Here is a 22,976-nt window from a genome sequence, read left to right as displayed (position 1 = left end):
CCTGAGGGAGATAGGTGGCTTTTGAATTTTCTCCAATTCTCTGCTGCCCCCAGTATTTTTCACCCTTACCTGTCCTCAGTGTTCACAATTGGAAGAGGAGCAATGAACCCCAGAAGGGCCCTACTCCCAATGCAGAGGCTTTTCTGCTACTTTCTGCTAGCAGGGAGATGAACTTTTTTAAATCTAGACTTAGTTCTTGATGGAGTTGCAGAGCTGGCAGGGGTGCTCCCAGCAGGAACTCCCCCCTTGTCCCTGTTCCCACTGCAGTGTGATGCGGTGGCACTGTGCTTCCTTCTCTTTGGGACGTACTTATAGTGAGCTCTGCCGGTTCCCTTCCCTCAGCATCCTCTGGGAGGTCTCTGACCCCTTGAACTTGCTTCAGTCTGTCAGCAGAGTGTGAGTAGGACAGTGAGCGCAGTCATCTCAACAGGAAAGTGCTTCCTGGGAAGCCTTGAATCACTTTCTGGCGCTGTTGTCATGATTTTCCTTCTTCATCATAAGCACTGGGGATGTAAACACCCACTCAGAAGGGAAGGGACCCTCTTAGCAGCTGGGGTGCATCAGTGCAGGGGTCTGCTACAAGTCCCCAGCTGCCCAGGGAGCTTTGTCACAGCTTTGGCTGCTCCTGTGAGAAGGGTGGGAGTGGAGCTGAGTGTTGGGAGCTCCAGGAGCATCCTCTTCAGGGGCACCAAGCTGGAAGGAAGGCAGCTGTGAAATCTGTGCTGTGCTGGGGAGGGATTCAGCATTTACAGCCTGGATCAAGCAGCCTGTCTACTGGACAAGCTGTTAGTGTTTGTTCATTGTCAGAGTGTCCAGCAGCTGTGCTGGTGGATGAAGATCTTTGTTGTGGCTGGTACTGTGTAAACATGTGGTGCCTACAAACATCATTCCTTCCGCTTCTCACACCCCCTCCTATACAGTCTATGCCCTGGCTGTAAAGCATGGGACGACAGGAAGGTCCAAGATGTTGGAAGAAGGTAGGGAAGCAGATTCTTAACTGTGTACCGTGAGTTTGTGTCCTCAGAAAAGGACAACAAAATGCTTTTTGCTCCTGTTTAATGGGTAGTCCTTGCAAGAATGAATTTTTGCAAGAGGTGCCTTCCTGAGAAGAGCAGTGGTGATGAACAGACTGAATGGTGCTAGGAGCTAATCCTTCTGTGTAGATGGAGAGATAGGCAGAAATCAGGAAGGCCTTGAAAAGGATTTGTGTGGGGGCCAACAAGGAAAGGATGTGATGGAGAAAAGATGAGAGAGTTAATCTTTTCAGCTGCTTTCTAGGTGAACTGGAGCAAGACAAGACTCTGCTTGATAGCTCCTGTTAAAAGGATGTTGTAATACTTGACATGATGAGATTGTGGATAGGATTCTTGGCTGGCTCTTTGGGGCAGGAAATGTCGTAGAAACAACTGCTGTGATTTATCTGTGGGCTGAACCTGAAGACTCAAGGAGAAGCCAGTCTCCAAGTCTCTTCCCTTGGTTTTGGGTAGAAAAAAGGCTTAGGTTCAAGTGAGGAGATGCAAATATAGTAATGTTCTTTCTGCTTGTTTGGGAACACTTTGCAACAAACATCTGAACTTCACCATTCCTTTCATGATAGCTCCTTTACTGTCTATGAGCCTAAATCAGCCATTTGGTCAGCTACTTACTGAAGGTTTATGCTTTTTGTTGTCGAAAGCAGATATCCAACAATTAACATTGTACTTCTAGTTAGCTTTAGTGAAGCTGCCAGTTTGTAGTGTGGAAGCAAAACATTTCTGTAACATCTAAGGATATATGGCTGGTGATCTGGAATGTTTGCATGGGATTAGCTGGGGAAGCTAGCTCTGGAAAGCTTAGGGGAAAAAATATGGGTTTGATTCAGATTTAAAATTAAGCATGTCTGGATAAAAGCAAGTGGTTGGATTGGAGCTCTTATTTTACAGGAGTGTTTATAACTCTTTGTTAAATAGTCATGGTGACTATTGTGTCCACAGTGACCAATAGTGCCCATGGTCTGCACTACATTTCATTGGCACACTAGCATGGCACATTCCTAGGTGATTTTATTGGGAGCTTGCCTTTTAAGTAATTTCCCTCTTCCATTGTATGTTACTCCCTTTTCAGTTTTGTGTACATTAGATTTCAGATTGCCAAAAAACCTCTGTTATCTAAGTTGTTGTAAAATTATGAGAACAGATAACAACACTTAGAGCTAGAGGATAGAAACAGGTTATCAGGGTGTGCCTTGTACATAGAGGAAAAGGAATGAAGGATGAAAGGAATGGATACCAAAAGACAGATATGTTGAAAATAGACCATGGTTAAAATACTGATTCCTGGGAATATTGAAAATGTCAAGAACTTGATATGTAGGTGGATTGAGCAGGCTAATTTTGTAACAAGTGTTTCATGTTTTCCCACTGAGGATAAAGTCAAAAGCAGAGGGAAGAGCTAAACAGATCAGAGTATGAGAAGAGAGTTCAGAGAAAACATTAAAATCATATGATGAAGGGAGTGAGTTCTGGACTACACTGGAGCATCTGCTTTCCAGTAATGAACAAAACCAAGACTAAATGTACTCCTGTGAACCCCCAAAATTCTCAGAAAGGATGTGTAGTGTTTGTTTGAGTGCTGAGTTTCCAGTTGCAAGTCTAAAGCAGGTGGGTTTTTAATATTTAGTTTTATCACATTTTGTTTCTTTGTGTTTGATCTGAACAAATATGAGTGAAAGTGATTAGAGTGTTAATAGTACATAGGCTATTTATTGTTTATCAGATACCAGTCAAGGCTAAGATGAATCAGTGCTGAATGATGCAATGGCTGTCTCACTGTCTTCTTAGCAGGGCTCTGTTTTCCTGTAGCAAGGGTTTGTCTCCATCAGACACTGCTGAGAGAATGATGTTTTCTCATAGACAAACATACTCTGACAGGAAACTGTTCTGCAGGAAACTTGGAGGGAAATCTCTTGAGGTGAGCAGACTGTCTGCATGTCCTGTATTGGAATACCCAGCATCATCCTCACCCCATGCAACACAAGGGGAAACATCAGTCCTTGCTTTTTATTTAGAGGCAATTACTGTGATTTTATAAAACATTTTAATTGTTTCTCAATTCAAGAACTTAAGTGTTGTATTTTTAAGAAGATTTGTTTTGGTCAAAGCATAGAAGTAGATCTTGTAGCCCTGGAAGTTTTTTCACTTTCATATTGGATTTGTGATTGTTTGTTTGCCAGATGCATTAGAGACTTCTAGAGTTTTGACAGATGGCAATGTAACCAGAGGCCTGTACAGCTGAGATGTTTACACTACAGTTTGTAAATTTTCCCATGTGAGAAAATCCCTTGTGAGCCCAGGAGAAAGTCTGGCAATTGAAGTATGTGGTGTTGTCAGAGACATATCAACTCAGGGGGTAACGGCACATGTGAGCTGTAGTGGTGTGAAAAAACATCTGCTCAGCCACAGGTGAGCTGAAACTTTTATTTCCCCTCATCTGGTACACAGATGCCAGGCAGGCAACTAATCCCTGATTATCCTGCCAGAGGAGATGGCTGCCATGTCTGGATGACGTGTGGGTGAGTCCAGTGACAATACAAGGAAGGACAATGACATGAGGCATTGTCCTCAGCGAGATAAGGCAGCTCATTCGCTCCTTTCCTGTGCTGGAGACCGGAGCTCATCAGAGCCATGACGTGAGCACTCTTCAGCAGTCCCAGGGGTCATTCTCTCTGCCATTTCCAAGTGCCTGGTAAGGAGGGAGGGACAGATCCTGTCTCAGTGACTGGGGATCTGGCTTCCTTTAACCTTCTGAGTCTAAACATAATTCCACAGTTGAAAATTTTTTCTGTTCAGAATTAGACCCAGAGTGTATATTTCTCTGCTTAATGATGATGAAATCCCATTAAGTGCAAAGCACATAACAGTGGCTGATTCTGATCCAACCAGATATTTGAGTTAATTTCTCATGCAGAATGATACAGAGAAACACAAGAAGCAACTCACAGTGGTAAAGGTTAACATTAAAGTACAAAAACCCCAAACTATATCTTTAGACATGTTGAACACTGATACGTGAACACTTCATGCAAACCAGGTTGTAGGTAAAGGCATTTGTTACAGAGGTTGATTAATATGCCAATAGAGACTCTAAGCTTTATCAGCAACCTTTAGCTCAGCTACCACAAGGAACAATGGAACCTTGCATTACCTGTTTTTATTATAAGCTAAGTGGGAGGAATTACTGAGCCAAACTATCAGAGTAATTTTTTTCAGTTTGACTTCAGAGTGATCTTGACTATAGAGAGAGTATTCTGTCTGGTTGGTTTCCTCTGATGACAGTGCAGCCTCTTTACTCTGAAAGGAGAAAATATCTGCTATTGGAAAATATGAGCATAAACCCATGAAACCTGATGTGGGAATTTTGGCAGGTATAGCTCATAAAACTTCATCTAAATAGTTTCTTCTTTCTTGGTTTTACCCTGACTAGAGTATTTTCTGACTGTGCTGCTTTTATGTTATATTTCCTGCTAGGGTTTTCAGTGCATGAGCTGTAGGAGCTCTTTTCTGAGAAAAAATTCCCAGTAGTTAATTTGTGTGAAAAATGCTTCTGGCCAGCACTTAAAGATACAGTATGCAGTACAAAAAAGTGAGAAATAGGTATTTCAGGAGCAGAATTTCACAGGTGCTCCTCTCTGCATAAGCACAGCTCTACATGGTTTCTGTTTGCCCTTTGGCATCAGAGTGCCTTGGGAAGCACAGTGTGGAAATGAGCTTCCTTGGACATAAAAGTGTTACTTGCTTCCTTGTCCTGCATTGTGGAAGGCATGTCTTGTAATCAAGCTTAATTTTCTCTTTATTTTAGTGTTATCTATTCGTGTTAATAGGTTCTGGATTTATGGTTCAATAGGTTACCCTAATGTTGATAGGTTCTGGGAGGGGAGCTCAGGACTGCTTTTGCTATGAGGAAAGTGTTGGGTGTGAGATCTGTGACCACTTCCAGTGTGTGGGATTTAATGCTCTAGTCTCAGGCAAGGAGCCAAACAGACCTTAGCTCCTATGTACCCAATTCATGTAGGCGGTTCTTGGAGAGCTCCTGGTACTTCAGGGAACCTGAGATCTCAGGATCAGTGCAGTTCTTCAGCACATGGGATTGATCATACCTGCAAAGGGCCTGAGCTTTAATCCTGATTTACATATACTTTAATACTGATATGTTGAATTTTCTTTTTATCCTTCATTGTTTAAGATTGCTATGCACTTGTCTGAAAGGAAAGCCTCCACTTGAGAGACAGGTGTATATCTTGGAATAGTGACCAGTATTTGGTATATCTCAATGCCTTTCTGGTCTTAGGTCACTGAACTCTGGGCAGCCTGTGCCATTGTTTCATTACCCTCACTGTAAAAACCTTTGTCCTTATATCTAGCCTAAAACTATTCTCTTTTAATCCTTGTCCCATCACTACCTGCCCTTTGAAAAGTCCGTCTCCAGCTCTCTGGAAGCCCTTTTAGGTACTGGAAGGTGTTCTAAGGTCCCCTCAAAACCTTCTCTTCTCCAGGGTGAAGAGCCTGAACTTTCTCAGCCTTTCTTCATAGCAGAGGTGCTCCAACCCTCTGAGCACCTTGGTGACCCTGCTCTCGATTTGTCCCTAAGGTCCATGTCCTTCTTATGTTGGGATCCCAGGGCTGGACCCAGTGCCCTGAGTGTGGGCTCATGAGAGCAGAGCAGAGGGGCAGAATCCCCTCCCTCAACCTGCTGGTCCTGCTGCTTTGGATGCTGGACCTCTGGGCTGTGAGTGCACCTTGCCAGCCCATGTCCAGCCTCTCACCCACCAATTAATTAGCACCGTGTAATTGAGTCTGAGAAGAGCACCTTGAGAAATGGAAGTGAAGCTTGAGGGGTGGAATTCTTGAAGAATTCCTGCAGGAAACGTTGCTTATTGATCTCATTGCTGCAGCCCTGGTCTTTTAGAATATTTTATCTTGTAGGAGGACACCACAGGCCAAGTGTTGTGCACCAAAGCAAATGTGACTGGTGTAATTACACCAGTTCCCAGTCTCAAACGGGTTTTACCAATGCCAGAGACTTCCCTTGTTTTTCAGTCTTTGTTATGTTCAGTATGAAAAAATGTAATCAAAGCTTTTTACCCTTTCTATTGTTTTTCCTATTTTGACCTGTTGTATATCAGATGATTCTGGCTTTTGGAAACACACATATTTAAAACAAGAAATGCACATTTTTCTTTCAAGAATACAAATAGTTCAGTTTAGTAATCCTTTTCTTTTTTTCTCCAGATTAAACATTCTTTTCCAAAATCGACATGGAATAAAAAGCAACATTCATTTGCTGGTTGCTGCAATGTTTAGCTACTATAGAAATGTAATTAACGATAGTCTACAGTTCTAGTTTTATTTCAGCTATGCCTTTTCCAAATTATGTTGTTTTCCTTAAGTACCATGCTAGTATTGAAGATGTCCATAACGCTCCTTAGTCTAGAATTTTTACAAGTATGTCTGTCATACACGCTCATTTCCTATCTTGAAATTATTGTTCCAGAAAATTTTCTCCTGCTGTGTTATGTAAGATCTTAATTATCACCCTTATCTTAGAGTTTTCTTAGGGTTTTGGAAAAAATAAAAATAATGCAGAAATAGCTTTTTCAGGCTAAAGGTACAAACATTTCCAGAACAGATTAGTAATAATGCAGTTGTAGAAACCACAGTGTCTCACAAGTAAAGTCACAGCTAAAAAATGTAAACCAAACAAGTGCTGTTCCCTAAAGGCTGTTTCCATTTAAGAGAAAATGCTCCTCACTCTTACATCAGATTTCAGATGTGTATAAAAGAGAGGGTAGTGCACTTGGCAACTGAATTAATTCTCCTGAATGCTCCTTGTTTTTCTGACTATCACCCATTCTAGTACCAAAATTACTTCTGTTTCATACAGATTTATTGTTCCTTCAGTTTTGTTATCAATAATCACTTACTTGAAGAATTGAGAAACAGGTTTTACCATACTCCCCCAGAATAGCTCCTAGAGAAATGGGGTCACATCCTGAGTCTTCCTTTTGCATCATGTCCAACTTCTTGACAATAGAATTCTGAGAAAACTAAATAGAAAAAAACACCCAGTTTGTCTCAATGCAGAGATTAACTATTACTTAGTTCGAGCTCACCCAATAAATAGAGCAATATCTTGTGAATGATTTCTTCAACTTAGTTATTTTCCAGCTCACAAATCTTCTGAGTTACATTTTATTTGTTACTATTGTTACTGCCAGTAATATTGCAATGCCAGAAAAATGTAGTTACAGAAAAAGGTTGTTCTGTGCATAGCACAGAGTAAAAGGTTTCTGCTTCACAAAGGTTGTGGTTTAAGAGTAAAACAACACAAGTGTCTGGAGCACCCATGTGCAGAGACAATAGGACTGCAGTGACCACAGAGAGGGATGGGGGTCATTGTATCCAAATTGTTTTCAATGGTCAGTAAGTGTCACAGCAGGGGAAAGTTTTTAGGCAGGTACTTGAAGAAGAGTTGTAATTTTCACATTGCAAGGATTAGTGGGAAAATCCTCCTCATTTCCAGGGCAAAGTGGATATAAACACAAGGGCAGAAATGTAAAATGTAATGACTAGGCAACAAGCATGGCTGGCGGTGGAATCTGTGATTTGACCTTGATTTTGTATGAGAAATTGTGAACATAAATACATTTTGTTATGAAAAATCTTAAAGAGGATTATCAATAGCCTCTACTTGATGTGCTTCAGCAAAGGAAAGATGCAAAAGGACTAAGATGTTCTAGCACAGGAAATAAACTAATTTTGAAATAGGATGTGGATTTTGTATGAAAAGGTCAAGAACATCCTTTTTAGGAGAAAGACATGATAGTGATGAGATGACTACCTAAGGAGCAAGTCTTAGATACATAAGAGAATAACATTCCTTGGTGATGGTGTACAAAAAGAATTTATAAGATTTAGGCATAACCTCAGTCTGAGGACTCAAGGGAATTGTGAGATCTTTTTAGATTTTGCTGGGTTTTAGGTGTAATTTTAACATCTCCAAGAAGATCCTTGGCATACAAAAGTTTTGTTAGGACAAAAGTAACTGGTTCAGGGGTGGATCTGTAAATTGTCAGATGAGACATGGGAGCTGAGTTTGTAAATCTTTTGATTTACTGGATGTAAGGTATAAATGGAGAAGTGGAGAGGATTGTATATTTATGATCTTGGAAAGCAGCTGACACTCAAAAAGGATAAGCATCAAATACTGGTTTAGAGGAGAATTAAAATCCAAACCTGCTTTCACTATAGGGCTCAGGAAGGATGGAAGTGATGGATTGTTGCATGAACAACTAATTTTAGCAAGGAAGAAAGGAAGGAAGCCTAGCAGACTACACAGCAATTTACCCATTATAAAAACAAATAACAGCATTTGTAGGAAGTGTATAATGCCTTGCTAAACCAGGCAAAATTGCTGGAGAATAAGACACCTATAGCCTGGTTTTATTCAGCAATATTGGATTGCCTAATAGAATATAATACTTGAAATAATGTTTGGGTTTTTTAATTCCTATAGCATGTTCAAAACCAAAATATATAATGTAAGGTTGATAATAAATAGAGGGCTTGTTCTGCAAACATAAAAATTAACGTTGCTTCAAAGTAACAATTTAATATCAAAATAATATAAAAACCCAGAACCCACTATTTCACTTAGTTTTTAATAGCTTTGGAACACTTAACAGCTCTTTTTGACCTCCAAAAAGGATTCTTGCTGATTGTCTTCTTTGCTTAACAATACTCTTGCTTTTGGTGAAATTTGTTATTGATTTCAGTTGTTGCAAAACATTATTTGAGGGCTTTATTTATGAGGACTGGAACTATAGGTAACTCAAAGTGTTAGTATTACAAAACTTAAGAAGGAAAGGCATCTTTGCAACATTTCTAGATGAAGCATAGTATGGATTTCATAGCTAATTTTACTTTTAAAATAATTTTATTTAGAATATTACTGTATAATTTGTAATATTTAATGTATTTATATTGAATTAATTGTGATAATTATATTAATATATTATTATATTTCATTAACATTATATATTAATATTGTACTTTTTAATTGTAATATTTAAATTTATTTGAATTTAATAATTCACTTACTGAGGTTTTACTTACTAGCTGCTAGACTTGGTGAGAGCAGAAAATTGAAGGGTATGTTTTACATGTTGAACTCAAGAAAACCATAAGGAGAGATTTTAAAAATTGTTGTGCTGACCCATCTCTGAGAGGTAAAGGAACTAAAAACAGCAAAAATTCTGTCGAAAGAATATGCTCAGAAATTATGAGTGTTTTGGGTTTTGTTCATTAATGACTTGACAGGAAGTCTCCTAGCATGTATGTTCCTTCATTCAATCATTCTCTTTCAAGTGCAGCACAAAAGCTTGGCTCAGGAAATATAATGGGGAAAATGTAATCAGCAGAGTGAACCTTAATGAGGAAGTGAAATTTTTGTCATAAAACTTCTGAATAACATTTCTTTCTCCTTTTTTTCCATGAGCATGACACCATTCTGACATAATTTGACTGAAGTTATAGTACAAGGCTATGAGGTAACCCTTTTCCTGCCCTGTTTCTTATCCCTCCAAATGCACTCCCAAAAGCTGGACCTGCTGCTGCTCCTTGTGTGACCCTCGAAGACTCTGCCCAGTTCCTGCGGCTGCAGCTTCACATGGCAGAGGCTTTGAGCTTGTACCACAGTGGGAAAAAGGCTAATTACTCTAAATTCCAGCTGGGTACCTGTGTTTGAACCAAGGGTGGTCTCTGGTTTGGGATTAGTGTGTGAGGCGGGACATGGAGAGGAAGGTTTGCTCATGGGAGCTACAGAAACAGAGCTGACTGACTGCTTCAGAAAATATTGTCTCTACGTCTGGTAGTGACTAAAGTGCTTAATCTCTGGTTATGAAGATGGGTAAAATAGCATTTTGGTTAGAGCTGGTTGAAGAAATGATCCAGAGAGAATGTTTTTCTTCTGGATTTTGTCAGGTAGAGTGGGATTCTAAGCACCTGGGAACAGATGCTTTGTTTCTCAGAGATGTTGAAATATCTGCTATGTTAATATAAAACTGCTCAGGGACAGCACTTGAGAAAGTAGGGCTGGGACAGCAAAGTTTGTTCTTGATTGTTACTGTAATGCCTGTGAAGAGATAAAGGAATACTGTGATGTCTGCCTGCAAGTGTTTTCATTGCTTTCTCAAATGTTAATTCCAGTCCAAGAACGCAAGGTAAATTTAGCATCAGTCACCTGCAGAATGAAGTCGAGAAAGGGCCTTGCTCTTTCATCATGATATCTTTATGTTAATGCAGCAAGAGAGCTTCTGTGGCCAGTAAAGATTGTGCTGGGTTCAGGGTCTGCTGAGCAAGGCTCAGGGTGGGGCTTTGACTTAGAATTAGCCTACCAGCAAGCAAACCCCAGAAACAACATTAGCTGTTTGGAGCCGTAGTGACTGCAGGGATAGAAATGAGAGCCCGTGTTGCCTGCTGTATTTCAGGTACTTGGAGGTGGCTGCACCAGGCATAAGTGTAGGGTCTGGGAGGCTCTGTTGCCCTGGTGGATTTGGTTGGGATGATAGCTGGTCATTCCTCTTCAGCTGAGTGCACCTAATGTGAATCTCTTTTGAGCTTTTAAAGTCCTTAGATCTCAGAGAGTTTCTGGAGGGCAGAGATAACCTATAAGAGAACTATGAGTAATGTCTAAATGCAGATCAAACCAATCTGCTTCATGAGCATCACCCCTACAGCCTTAGTATTGAGCTGCTCAGCTTGTGCAGCTGGACAGAATTTTCTTGATGTCCATAACTTACTTATTCTGTGGATTTCAAAGTGCAGGAGTTTTGTTTTGTTTGTTTGTTTTTTAGCTTTTTTTTTTTTTTTAGCTTTTTTTTTCCTATTTTGTGGTTTTTTTGTTGTTGTTTGTTGTGGGGTTTTTTTGTTTTTTTGTTTTTTTTTAACAAAAAAACATTTTAAGCTTTAGCTTCTTCTTACTATGATGCTTGTTTCCTATCAGCCCTGACATTTCTTGGGCATCACAATTTCGCTGACACAAAAAGCCTCTGCATATTTGTGGGATGTGGAAATGGGAACATATTTGCACATGTAGACGGATCGATGAAAGTGTCAGCCTAATCCAGTGAGTGTCTGCCTGAGTGGGAGGGAAGGAAGAGGTTGGCAGTGTGTGGAAGCTGATGTAACTCCTACTGAATAAGGAAGTTTCCCAGGTTGTGCAACTCACTGGAGATGAGATTTATCATTGTAATCTCCATAGCCAAGGCTCTTGGAGGAACATCTAGTAGGATAGTTTTACTTCCACATCAGAAGAACAGCCTTTCTGATGCTGTAGTCTGGCTCCAAGGGATATTTCTCTCATTTTGAGGATTTTCAGGAATAATTTGAAGTAATTCAAATTAAGGTGAGAACCAGCCCGGCTAGATATAATGTAGGAGAATCTATGTCTAATTTAAAATCCATTCTTGCCATTTGTAACTTCTTGCTTTGAAAAATAAATCTAGGGGATTCATTATATATGAGAGGGCACGAGTAGGGTTAAAAACATGTTTGCAAAATACGTTTTTTCCATTTAATAAAATAAAGCCCGAATTAATTTCTGCACGGGGAGAGAGGAGCCTCCTTCTATTGATGGCTTTCTTTCTGTTGCAGAGCTTGCATTAGCCTTTGCTGACATTAACAGGGAATAGGCTCAGCAGCAATGTCTCTTCTTTCTGTCTTCTAGAAAATGCTAATTTCTAATAAAAAACTGACTTAATATTACTATGTCAAATTTATTTTTATGCCATATTGTTCTTAAAAATTTCATGCTTTCAGTTTCCATAAAGAAAAAGCATCTTGCTTGAAACTGCAATTTTTAGTCCTACCAAGAGAATGCTTCAACAAACAGTTTTATTATTCTGATTATACCCTCTCTTTGTGAGGTTTAGCTATAATTATGGGAAATCAGGGAATTTTTCTGCTGTGGAAACGTAATAATAACTTCTGTTAGTATTTTTAGATCAGTTTTGAAAATGTAACTTTGAATGTTACTTTCAAATCTCACATTAATCAGATATTTATATGCTGGGAAACTCCTGGGTGACAGAGACAGCCAAAAATCTTCTTAGTGAAGTAGATCAATTTGCATGTTCCTTTGCTGAGAAAGTTGGAGGTTTTTGAATTCATTTTTTAGTGGTAGCAAAATAAGGAAAAGAAAAGGAAGGCTGGGAACAACAAAACAGAGTTTGGGATGAAACAAAAGGAAATAAGAGGGTTTTGAAAATGAGAAAAAAGTAGAGTCTGTTTTGGATGAAGATAGTGTTATCTTTAATTTTTAATTTTTTTTTCTGCTTTCCTTAAGTCTCCTTTCATGCTGTCTCTGGTGTGCCTCGGGAGCCCCTTGCTGCTTCCATCACTCACAGGCTCCCCCCTGCAGCTGCCTGGTGCCACCAGCACTGCCAGCAGCAGTGACACACCTGAGCTCTCCTGCTCTCTCCTACTTTAATGGGTCTCTCAGATGACTCACATCCTTGGTCAGCACCAACCTGAACGAAATTCATGGATTGTGACATAGGAGGTCAGGTTGGCCCAATGTTCTCAATGCACCTAATGAGAACAAGCATCTCAAGTGGTCAGGGATCAAAAGGGTTGAATGTTGGATTCAATCCTGGATCCCTTCCCTTGCAGAGAAAAGCACAGGATGACACAAAGATGAATCATCTTCTTTCTGTGAGATTCAGAAGTGTAAACATTATGACCTTCTATTTGTCTAAGGACAAAAAGAAACAAGCAGAGGGTTTTAGCTTTGGAAGAAATGGGATAGTTAACTCCAACTTTGTTTCAGACTTGAGATATGGACTGCTGACAAGTTTCTGATAAAGCTGACCTTGCACGTTGCTGGTCGTTTTGAAACTAATTCAAAGAAACCCAGACTGTGAATCTTTCTGTAGAAATAGTTTTGATCCCTTATTTAGTATAGTGCCTTCGAATAACACGGGCCTCTGTCCTGAGCAGAGACAGAATTGTCACAAAAGTTTGTTCAGGTAGTAGAGCTGGAAAAAAACACACCAAAAGTTGAAGAAGGTGTATTTTGAGAGTATATTGTCAGAGCCATCTTCACCCAAATGATGAGCACACTCAACTGGGCTTCTTGATATTTTAAGTACATCCTTTCTTTCTTTCTTGTTAAATATCTGACTCTCTACCTACATCTAAGTGTTTTTCTGACTGTTTAGAAGGCTAATAACAAACTGAGGAGAAGTAAGTTTCTTTTAATTTATGAGAGACTGAAAATGTGCCTTTTGGAAGAAAAGGATGAGAACTTTGCTATGTGCTGCCTGTTCCTTCAGCAGAGGGCTGCACAACTTATGCCCAAGCACATCCTTGATAGAAAGGTGTCCACCTAACTGTGGCTCTGTCTGACTTTTTTTGCAGAAGGAGTTGGAAAATTTTTAATTTACTGTGTTAAAACATGTGCCACAAGTAATAGGTGAACACTTCCTTCACAGCAGAGAATATTTCTAGAGCTAGACAGATTTTTGTGGAAAGCTCTACTTCCAAGGAATCCATGAACAGTGAGAGTGTGTATATCTTGTTTCAGTTGCCTGCAAACAGAACTTCAGGCTTTCTTCAGAACATGCACAAGGACTCAGCCTCCAAGGTCCTTCTGACAATGAAGGTTGTGAATTAGGTTGCCTTGTAGAAGAACCATGGCTATCCTGAGCAAACAATTCCATTAATTTCTTGAGATTTCTGAAATTTAGTTCATCAGGAGATAGGCCACACAAACAGCCCTTAAAATAGAGTTGAGAAGGCACTTCCAAAAAATTATTTGGTTAATGTTAATTTCCAGCATGACTCAGGAGTCAAAATTTTGACTTTAAAGGGAACTAGTTTTTCAGCTTCACCTCAACACAGCAACTATTTCGGAGAAATTAATTTTGATGTCAAGTGTTGGGTCTTTTTTTTGGTTGGGTTTGGGTTTTTTTAAGCATTGGGGAGAACTGTCACGCCAGAGCTTCTGGGCTGCTTTGTGGATTATTTAAGCACCTAATCTTTCTGGACCATCTCTTGACCCCTCCTTTGGCCTTTCCATTCTGGGAACCAGCTGGGAGGAACATGAGAGAGGACAGACACTGTTTTGGGCTGTTTTAAACTCATTCCAACATGGGCAGTGGAAACTACAGCAATTAGCCTCAATTATGTGCTCTTCTCTGTTTGCACACAGGAAAAAGCACTTTGGTTCAAGCCAGACATGGATTGAGTTCCCCAGCATCACTTATCCCTAAAAATATGGAAAAACTCTTCTGCAGCTGGGTGCCAGTTTTGACTTGTCTTCTTGCTGGGTGTGGTTCCTGCTGCCTTTCAGCTGACTATTCCTCATTTGGACTTAGCAGTAATGGACAGAGAGGCTTTGGGACCTCGCACTGGCCTTTGCCTTCTGAGAAACCTGCAGTGGGAACTGAGTTGGGAGATGAGTTACTTCTCCTAACAGAGGGAAAAAACCATGAGTTAAATGTCATGGTAGAGCTTTCTGTTTTCATGAGCATGTTAAAGTAACCCTGATGAGATTGATTTTGGGAATATTAGGCAGGGGCTAAAAGGCAGGACACTACTATTGATTTACTATGGCTACATTTGGCACCTTGTCATACAGATTGGTTCCTGCATTTTCAATGATTTATTCTAGACTCTGAGAGAAGTATAACAGATATTCCCAACACCCTACTGCCACAGAAGTTTTCTATTTTGGGAGCTATTCAGAGGTTTATTCAAATTGCATCCTTATGAAATACAGGGTGAACAAGTTTTGTTAATATATTTTTTGCAAGAAAAGGCAAGTTGTAGTGAGGAGAGCAAGCTTTTGTCCCTCTTATTTCTGGAGTAACAATTTACTTCAAAATAATCAACAATCAATAGTAAACTATTGCTAGTTTTGCAATTTTTCTCGTGATTAATGTGTCACTACTATTGCTATCTCTGCTTTATAAGCAATTTCTTCTGGAAGACATTGTATTCATATGCTTAATATCAGTTAAAATATTATTCATGTGTATTACTTCATATAGAATGTCCCCTACCCTTAAACTAAGTTACCTGCAGGACACAAGGACTCTGCAGACTGCATCAGTGGCTATCAGAATAGGCAAAAGTAAGTCTTGAGGAAAACTAAAAGTGTAAGTACTGACAGCAAACGTTTATACTTAAGTTTTTATCATGCTCCATTTTTTCCTGTTTAGCAACATCAAAAGTACCCCATTTAAGGGCCTCTCAGTAGCAGATGATACAGCTGATGTCTGGTCATTGACCTCCTGGTGATATTCCAGATATACTCAAAAAGGCATGCTTTGTCAGAGGTCTACTGCCTCTACTTGCCTAAATGCAAGACCTGTAGTTTTGGATTTAGGCTCATGGTCTCAGGTGTGGCTTAGTAACATTATTCTTTTTGTTCTCCTCTTGACAAAATCTTGATGCAGAGTGCCACTTTTTCTCAGAAATGTGTTAGGCCACTCTATCCTGTTGTCTGATTGAGAAACTTGTGCAGAATCTTGTATTCATTTTCCTGTGGTCCCTGCTGGGCTCATTTTCTTTATGTTGGTTCCCTGGTGCTAGTGTCATTGCAAGAGCAATGTGTGTATTCAAGACTATGTGATTTTTATCTATTCAATATGTGATTTCTAAGTTAGAAAAGATATATTATTTTAATGGTTTTGGGCCAGCCAGTAACAGCAATTCGTCTCAGTGAACATTGTTATGTAAACACAGGAAATGCTAAACTCTACTGCATTTTCCTATAAAGACAATATTTACTGAAAAATTGGACATCTTTATTTAAATTATAAAGTATATGGATAATAAGTCAGCATAATATTTTTCATCAAGTACTGCACAAGACAATTACCCATATTGTGACTAAATATTTCAACTTATTAAATACCGTAGAAGCTCCTAATTTTTATGATGCTTCCCCAAAGCACAGCAAGTACTTGAGGAAGTTGTAACCAAGTCCATGCATGAACTCCAACTGTGTATTTCAAAGCAGCTTTTTCAGAAATGTTGTTCTTCTATTATACCATTGGATCACACATATTTTCCAAAATGTTAGAATAATTGTTTCATTTCCAAACTTTCTCCTGCTCACTGGAATGTATACCTCTCTGCTGCACACACTAGAGATGACTGGTTTCAAGTTTGAAGTGATCTTTCAAGTGTTTATGTTCCCTCTCAAGCCTGTTATATGGTAAAGACAAAAAGTAAGAAAGGAGACCCAGGGAAGTATTTTAAGAAAATACTTGCTCTCTGCACTGGAATCATCTTGCAGGGACATTTGAAAATTGTCAGTCGTTCATTACAGTGTGCTGAAAATCCGTGGTACCTTTTATTGAGCAAGTTGAGGGTAAGAATAAAGGTTTTTTCCTATAGTGATACTCATTGATATGAGCAGAAAACTGGAATGTGTGCTGTCCTGTTGTGCCAATCAATTCCACAGACAGCATCAGATATCACATGGTGCACCGTGTCAGCAAGGATAATGAAAATGTTGGAGTTCTTTTGTGAGAAACAGCAAAACAAGTGGGATCTAATCTCAGAAAGTACTTGCAGAGTGATCAGCCTAGCATAAACATTTGGGGCAGCTGTAAGTCAAGGCCAAATTCAATTTAATTTAGGAAGCAAATTCTATGATGTCAGAGACATTTGTATGTATTTGCTTTATGTGTAGACTTGAAAGATTCAGCCTGCTCCCAGCTGCTTCTTCCATCACTTATCAAACTTTACCAAGGCTGAGCTGAGACAATGCAATTTAGGAAGTACTGAGATTTAGAAAATGAGATTAATTTGTTTTCAATTTGCACTGTATAAAACCCAACACCTTTTGATTTTAAGATTAACTGATTCTGTTAATGAAAAATTTCTTTACAGAATGGTTGACAGATTGTTCACCTCACTCAGTGTAATACATGTATTTTCTTCACCAAATATAAATAATCTGGTACTTCTTGTGAAAATTGGCTTTCCATTAAGGGTTTTGTCTACTTATGGGAAGAAGATAGACTTGAAAAGATTTTGTTTCCCAGAAAAAAACAAGGTAAAACCCCTTGATCTGCCCAGATGTTTCCTCTAGGGACATGTCCTTCTCTTCGGGATTTAAACATTTGCAATGAGTCATTAAGTTGTCCTTTTCAGTTTTCATGCTTTGTTCAAGCACTAAAGGCTTCCTTTCTTAGTGAGAGCTGAATAAGTAGCATATACTGATGAGAGTTATTTTTTGTCGTCCAGATAAAAGTTTATTCTTATAAAATTATTAATGAGATGTTTCCTCATGTTAGGTATTAGCAATCTAGCATTTCTTTAGTTGGAGTTCTCACTATCAATGATTTAACACCTCCTTTCAGGAGCTCAAACCACTTCTCAGGTCTAACATTATGCCTTTAGGTCTTCCTCTATTCCTCTTCTCTCAACTTCTGTGGCTAAAAATGTGTGCAATCCTTCATGTTTTATCCAAGAAACTAAGCATACTTAGTCTGCTTTAATTCCTCTTCTACCCTTTCCTTCAGAGCAGTTTCCCAGAGAAACAGGATTTCTCTGTTCCTTAGGTGGTCCCTATGGGCCCCTCCTTCAAATGAGAAGGTTCAAAAAGTCAAAGACTTTCTGCCCATGTCTGGACTCTACCTGAGCTGGCCAGGTCCAGAGCAGACAAACACTTTGGGTGATCTTGAGACTGAGTCTTTATTTCCATATTACCTCTCTAGGTAGAGGTAGTTCACACTAAGCCCATTCTTTATGTTCCAAAACATGTATTTGTGTGGCAAGGAAATCTGATGCATTTCTAGGAAATTTGTTGTAATGATCCAGAACTCTCTTCTGGCAGTCACATAACATCATTTTAATAGTGGATGAGATAAACCAAACAAGACCACCTGATATAATAATAGGAAATCTTTTGGGGAAAATCGAATTGTCCTACAGCTTGCCTCAAGTCATATAACAAAAGCATAGCTCTTCCTTGATCTTGGGTTTAATGATTCTTGTGTGTGATTGTCTGTAGCTCTGAACCAGTGGCTGGAAAAAGAAATTGAGTTAATATTGGGGTAATTTGGGGGGTGGAGCATCCACCTACCATCTTGAAATAGCACTTTGGTGTGACAGAAAAAGCCGGTGTTGCTTTTCAGGAAAAAATCTTTCTTTGGTACATGATGGCAGTGAAAACATGGCACCAGGGCAGTACCAGTCTCCCACAGAGCTTTAATAAATGGCAATCACTTCTAAACTGAAAGCAATCCTCCCAAATTATTCCTCATGCTCCAAGGTGGGAGTGAGCCATTAGGCTGAAAGCCTCTGTCGAGACTGCAAATTCAAACTGAGGAGCAAGATGATTGCAGCACAGTTAAGGGTAGTGCTATGGATGGGGAAAGAAGTGCTCTGCCAGCCAGGAGCACTGGCTAAGAGGTGGAACTCCCTTCAAGGATCCCAGTGTGCATCCAGCTAACTGGATGGAGAGCAAGGGGCAGGCATGGATGGATGGAGGCAAGATCAGCCAGCTCATTCTACTCATTAGAGGAAACTGAGCCATGGTGAGCTTAGCTGGATGCATCATTGCATCTCAGATTTTGGTTTTGGTAATGGCAGGAAGGTTCAGTGGCAAGAATAAATTGGTTTCTTCATATAAGAAGTAAAATTAGCATGACTGCAAGTGGGAATTGGACAAGCTGAAGCAGACTATAGCTCTTCTTTTTCTCCCAGAAAACAATTCAATCAGATTATTTACTTTGTGATAGATCATGTTTTATTTTCAGGGTCATTTTTTTTCAACATGGAAAGTGGTAACAGAATCAAACAGGTAAGAAATCTATAAAGAATAGGATTGTTCCTCAGAAGAGTCAACATTAAAACTGTAATTTTGAAAATTTAATATTTCTTTTGTAATTTTCTTCCTTTTTTAGTTTAATTTTATTAGAAAAGTTTCTTTTTTGCTATGAATCTGTAGTGCATAAAAGAAGTTGGCTGAAAATAGTGTTGAGGTTAGATAAGTGTGTGTCAATTAATAAATTAACTTTTTTCCCATTAAACATGTACATAAAAGCTATAAGTTTTCCAGAGAAGAAATAGTTTAAATAAATCCAAGAGCTCTAAGCCTGATGCCAACCTGCATGCCCTAAAACACAGGAGAGAACATGGGAACATTCCTTTCTATTCATAAGGGATTCCCATTTCTTGAAGCTGAATAGATGAAGGGGCATTTTGGTAAAGAGAATCGTTATCTACTCACACTTTCCCTCCAGCAGTGCCATGACAGATCAACCTGCAGTTGACTTGTTTCTACTAGATAATGTCAGGTGGTTGAAACTGGAGTAGGCCCGAGGACTTTCACTCAGTGAAATATAATAGTTCTGCACACCTACGTGTTCTGTGTCAGCATTCAGAGGCATTCATACTTTCCATTCCGCCACTGAGGTGCTCTAGATCTTACCCCTGCCCCAAGGGCAATTTGCATTGCTCCATGCAGAGTAGTAATTTCACAGACAAATTCTCCTTTCTCATTATGAAAAACTGTGAATCCTCTCAAATCGCTTGCTGATGCCAAATCCCACTTCCTTGTTCTCTCTTAGTCCCCAGAAGGTTTTTTTCTACATTAGGTAATACCATAAATATGGGTGGAAGATGTAGTTCTGATACATTTTGGAAGGTTTTAATAGGTGATTCTGTAAGCACAAAGATGTTATGGGAGGAAAAATAAATTCCTCTTGTTAATTGGTTGCTACTTAACCATTTCAGTTCATGTAATACCTGCTGGCAGCACTTCTTTAGGAATACCTATTTAATCAGAATAAACAAGTACGTGGTACAGAGTGGTGGCTTGCACCACTTGTTGCCTTTGGCCACATCTAATGTGAGAGAAGCAAAGATGGAGCACAGGCAGCATGTGTGCTAAAGCCAACCCACGTGGGAAATTGCAGCAGCAGTCCCCAAGAAAGCCTTTCACAGTGAATAACTTCTGGAAAAATAATATGAACACCAGATTCTCAGAGCTTGACTGGTTAAGGCCCTGAGCAACTCGATCCAAATTCAAAACTGGCTGTGCCCTGAGCAGGGCGTTGGAGTCAGGCTTTTCCAACTTTACTGATTCTATCAGTATGTTAAGTGATATTTTAACTGACTAGCTTCAATGATTTCATGAGATCTAATGTATGAAAATATTCCCTTGCATAACAGTAGAAAGCTACTGAAGTGTCTGACCTTCCAGAAGATCCCATGTTACTTCACTGAACTGTTCATACTGGTACTTTTAATTCCATAATAATTTTTTCCTGTTATCTCCTGGCATACTGCTGACTTCAGCAGCTTCATCTGCAAAATTCTGCTGAGCTGAGCTGAATGTACACTTGTATCTATTGCTCAGACACTCTTTTTGTATTTTCTCTGCATCAGTGAGAAGTAGGAAAGAAGAACTGAAGGCTAAGACTCACCAGCTTAGTTTAAATTCACATCATCATAAAAAAGGAAAGGATTTCTAAACAGATCAGTCTATTTCCTTTCTCAGATTCCCATTAACTGACCTTGTGATAATGCAGGAAGGAGTAGGTTTTAGATGTTTGTGATTTAAGTAAGGCTTTTGATGCTGTTCAGATAAGCAAATCAGGGAAATGTGATGTAAATAAACCTAGTACAGGATGAATAAAGTGGAAGAATCAGGTGCTTCATGAGCATGTCTGATACTATTTATAAGGACGGTGGAATTCAAAATGATCTTAACAAACTGAAGAAATGTTCTGATAAAAATAGGATGTGTTTTTAAAACAAATCAAGCAGTCTGTCACAGATTTTTGTGGGGAACCAGAGTTTAGACGACAGAAAAAAGGATTGAGTGGGTGAAAGTATGGAAAGGCATCAACCGTGCTGCAATTCTGCAAATGACAAATCCTGGGTCATATAAACAAAGCTTAGGTTACAGGGGACATCAGGGTTTTCCACTTGACATTAGGAAAATGTTAGCTGTGGCTCCATATCTGGTGATAGCAATATGGCTTTTGTAGGATGCAGATAGATTAGGGACAGTCCAGACAGTAGCAATAAGGAGCCTTTTAGAATACATGATCTATGAGGAAAGATGGAAAAAATTGGCTCTTAAGCCACTTAGTCAAAAAGGAGGACTAAAGGGAAACATATTGGTCTTCAGATGCATAAAGAGCTGCTTCAAAGATAGAAGCAGTGGCTCTTTTTTCTCTATACCTACTCTAGGTAGGACAGAAATAGTGAGTTTCAGCTGCAGTAAAGGAAGATTTGGTTAGTTGTTAAAGAAATGTAATGTGTTAGGGAGACATATGAGCATTAAGGATCATGAAAGTCTGGGAGATGATTCTCTGGTGAGTTTTCAGTCATCATCATCAGAAAGAGCAGTTCAGAGACATCCATTAAGATCCATGTGGATTCTGCCCTTAAACAGGGAGTGTTACCTAGCAGATAAATATTAACAGAGTTCTCCTGTTGCTCAGTTCTGTACAGTCCTTGGAAAAACCCAGATGCATGTGGCTGGTGGAGGCCAGTGGCACAAATCTGTCAAACGCTGTGGGGCATCTTTCTGCCCTGTCAGCAGCTCACTGTTAACTTCACTGTGAACCTGTGCTTGAACTCCCACTGCCCACTGTGCTCACGTGTGACCTCTCCTGCTCCAGGCACTCTCAGTTCAGTTCCTGGTGACCTGCTCATTTTGTGCCTCTGTGTAAAAGGAAAGCATGTAACAACTATAAATAGAATTGTTAGTAAACCTAAATAAGTTAGGAAAGTTTTATTTCAGATAAGGACAGCTCAAGTGGGTTGGAAGATGGCCCAGCTGCGTTACGTGAGCGCTGATGGGATCTCAGCAAACAGATTTGATACAACTTGGAAAGAATGAAGCAATGGTCTCTGGTGAATTTGTTACTTTCTCTACTAGCTGGATTTTTCAGGTTTGTTGTGCTGTTGTCTCTGCATTTATAATCTCATATTTAGCTGGAAATTAACTATATCTCATAGTTGCCTCCCTTCTGTTATAAAATGTGTTTTTGCTTTTAAATATGAACAATAGGCAAGAAATCCTGAAACCTTGGGAAATTCCCTGTGCTCTTCTGTGACTGTTTCTGAAACCTCAATTACTAATGTAGTAAAGAAATGGGATTTTTTCAGCAGCTTTATTTTACATGACCTTTCTTGGTTTTCCTCAAAAATTTTCCAGTTCTCAGCAGTGCCAAGTGTAGTGTGTTTGACCTTCCTTGTATTCAAATACTGTAAACAATCTCTGCTGAAAGCTGGAAATGCCTTCAGATTTATTTTAAGAAAATTATTAGGGTTTTTACACTTTGATACCAATAAGGACTGTGTGGCTGACCATCTACTATCACAGTTTCTATCTGACATGAAGCTTTTACATTTTTATTAAGGCCAAATTTCAACAGATTGTCTCTGCAGACCACACACCAAAACAAATTCTACTTTAGCAAGAATATATCCAAGGCATGTATACAAATCTTTGCAAACCTGCACGACATACTATTAACTAAAGAGAGCAAGAGTCTGGTCAGAAATGACATCCAAAATCCTGTATCTTTGCATGCAGCTTTACATGGGATACATGGTCTGTTACCAACTATGCAACACTGCAAAGGGCAGCTTTGCTTTTGGTAGAAACCATAAAAAGCAAAAATTTTGGGCCAGTTCCCCATGAAAGTCACTGCACAAAATCTGCCTTAAATACTTCAATGTCAATCTTTCTGTAAGACTAGGAGGATAAAATTAAGAGAAAAGTCAGTGGATTAGGTTCCATAATAGACAAATAAAAAGGGCTAAGTTTACATTAGGTATCGAAATTCATTTTATTTGTAATGCTAAAACTATTCTGATGATACAGTCTTTCAGGTGGTCTCTTGCCCTTGTATGTCAGCCTCAAATATCAACAGAGGGTGGTGACCTTTGAATCTGTAACAA

General features: G+C 39.3%; 1 protein-coding gene across 1 annotated transcript in view; it reads left to right on the top strand.

The window, feature by feature from the left end:
• Positions 1–913: 913 nt before the first annotated feature.
• The window catches only part of ACTA2 (actin alpha 2, smooth muscle), an 82,696-nt gene continuing 60,633 nt past the window's right edge, over positions 914–22,976 (top strand). The window contains exon 1 of the mRNA XM_088169101.1: positions 914–977. The gene's annotated coding sequence lies outside the window, so the exon portion shown is untranslated. The remainder of the gene's footprint in view (positions 978–22,976) is intronic.

The sequence above is a fragment of the Sturnus vulgaris genome, chromosome 8 (assembly GCF_052056855.1).
Source record: "Sturnus vulgaris isolate bStuVul1 chromosome 8, bStuVul1.hap1, whole genome shotgun sequence".
Taxonomy (NCBI): domain Eukaryota; kingdom Metazoa; phylum Chordata; class Aves; order Passeriformes; family Sturnidae; genus Sturnus; species Sturnus vulgaris.
The sequence above is the reverse complement of the archived record's forward strand: the minus strand, read 5'-3'. Positions and strand labels throughout refer to the sequence as shown.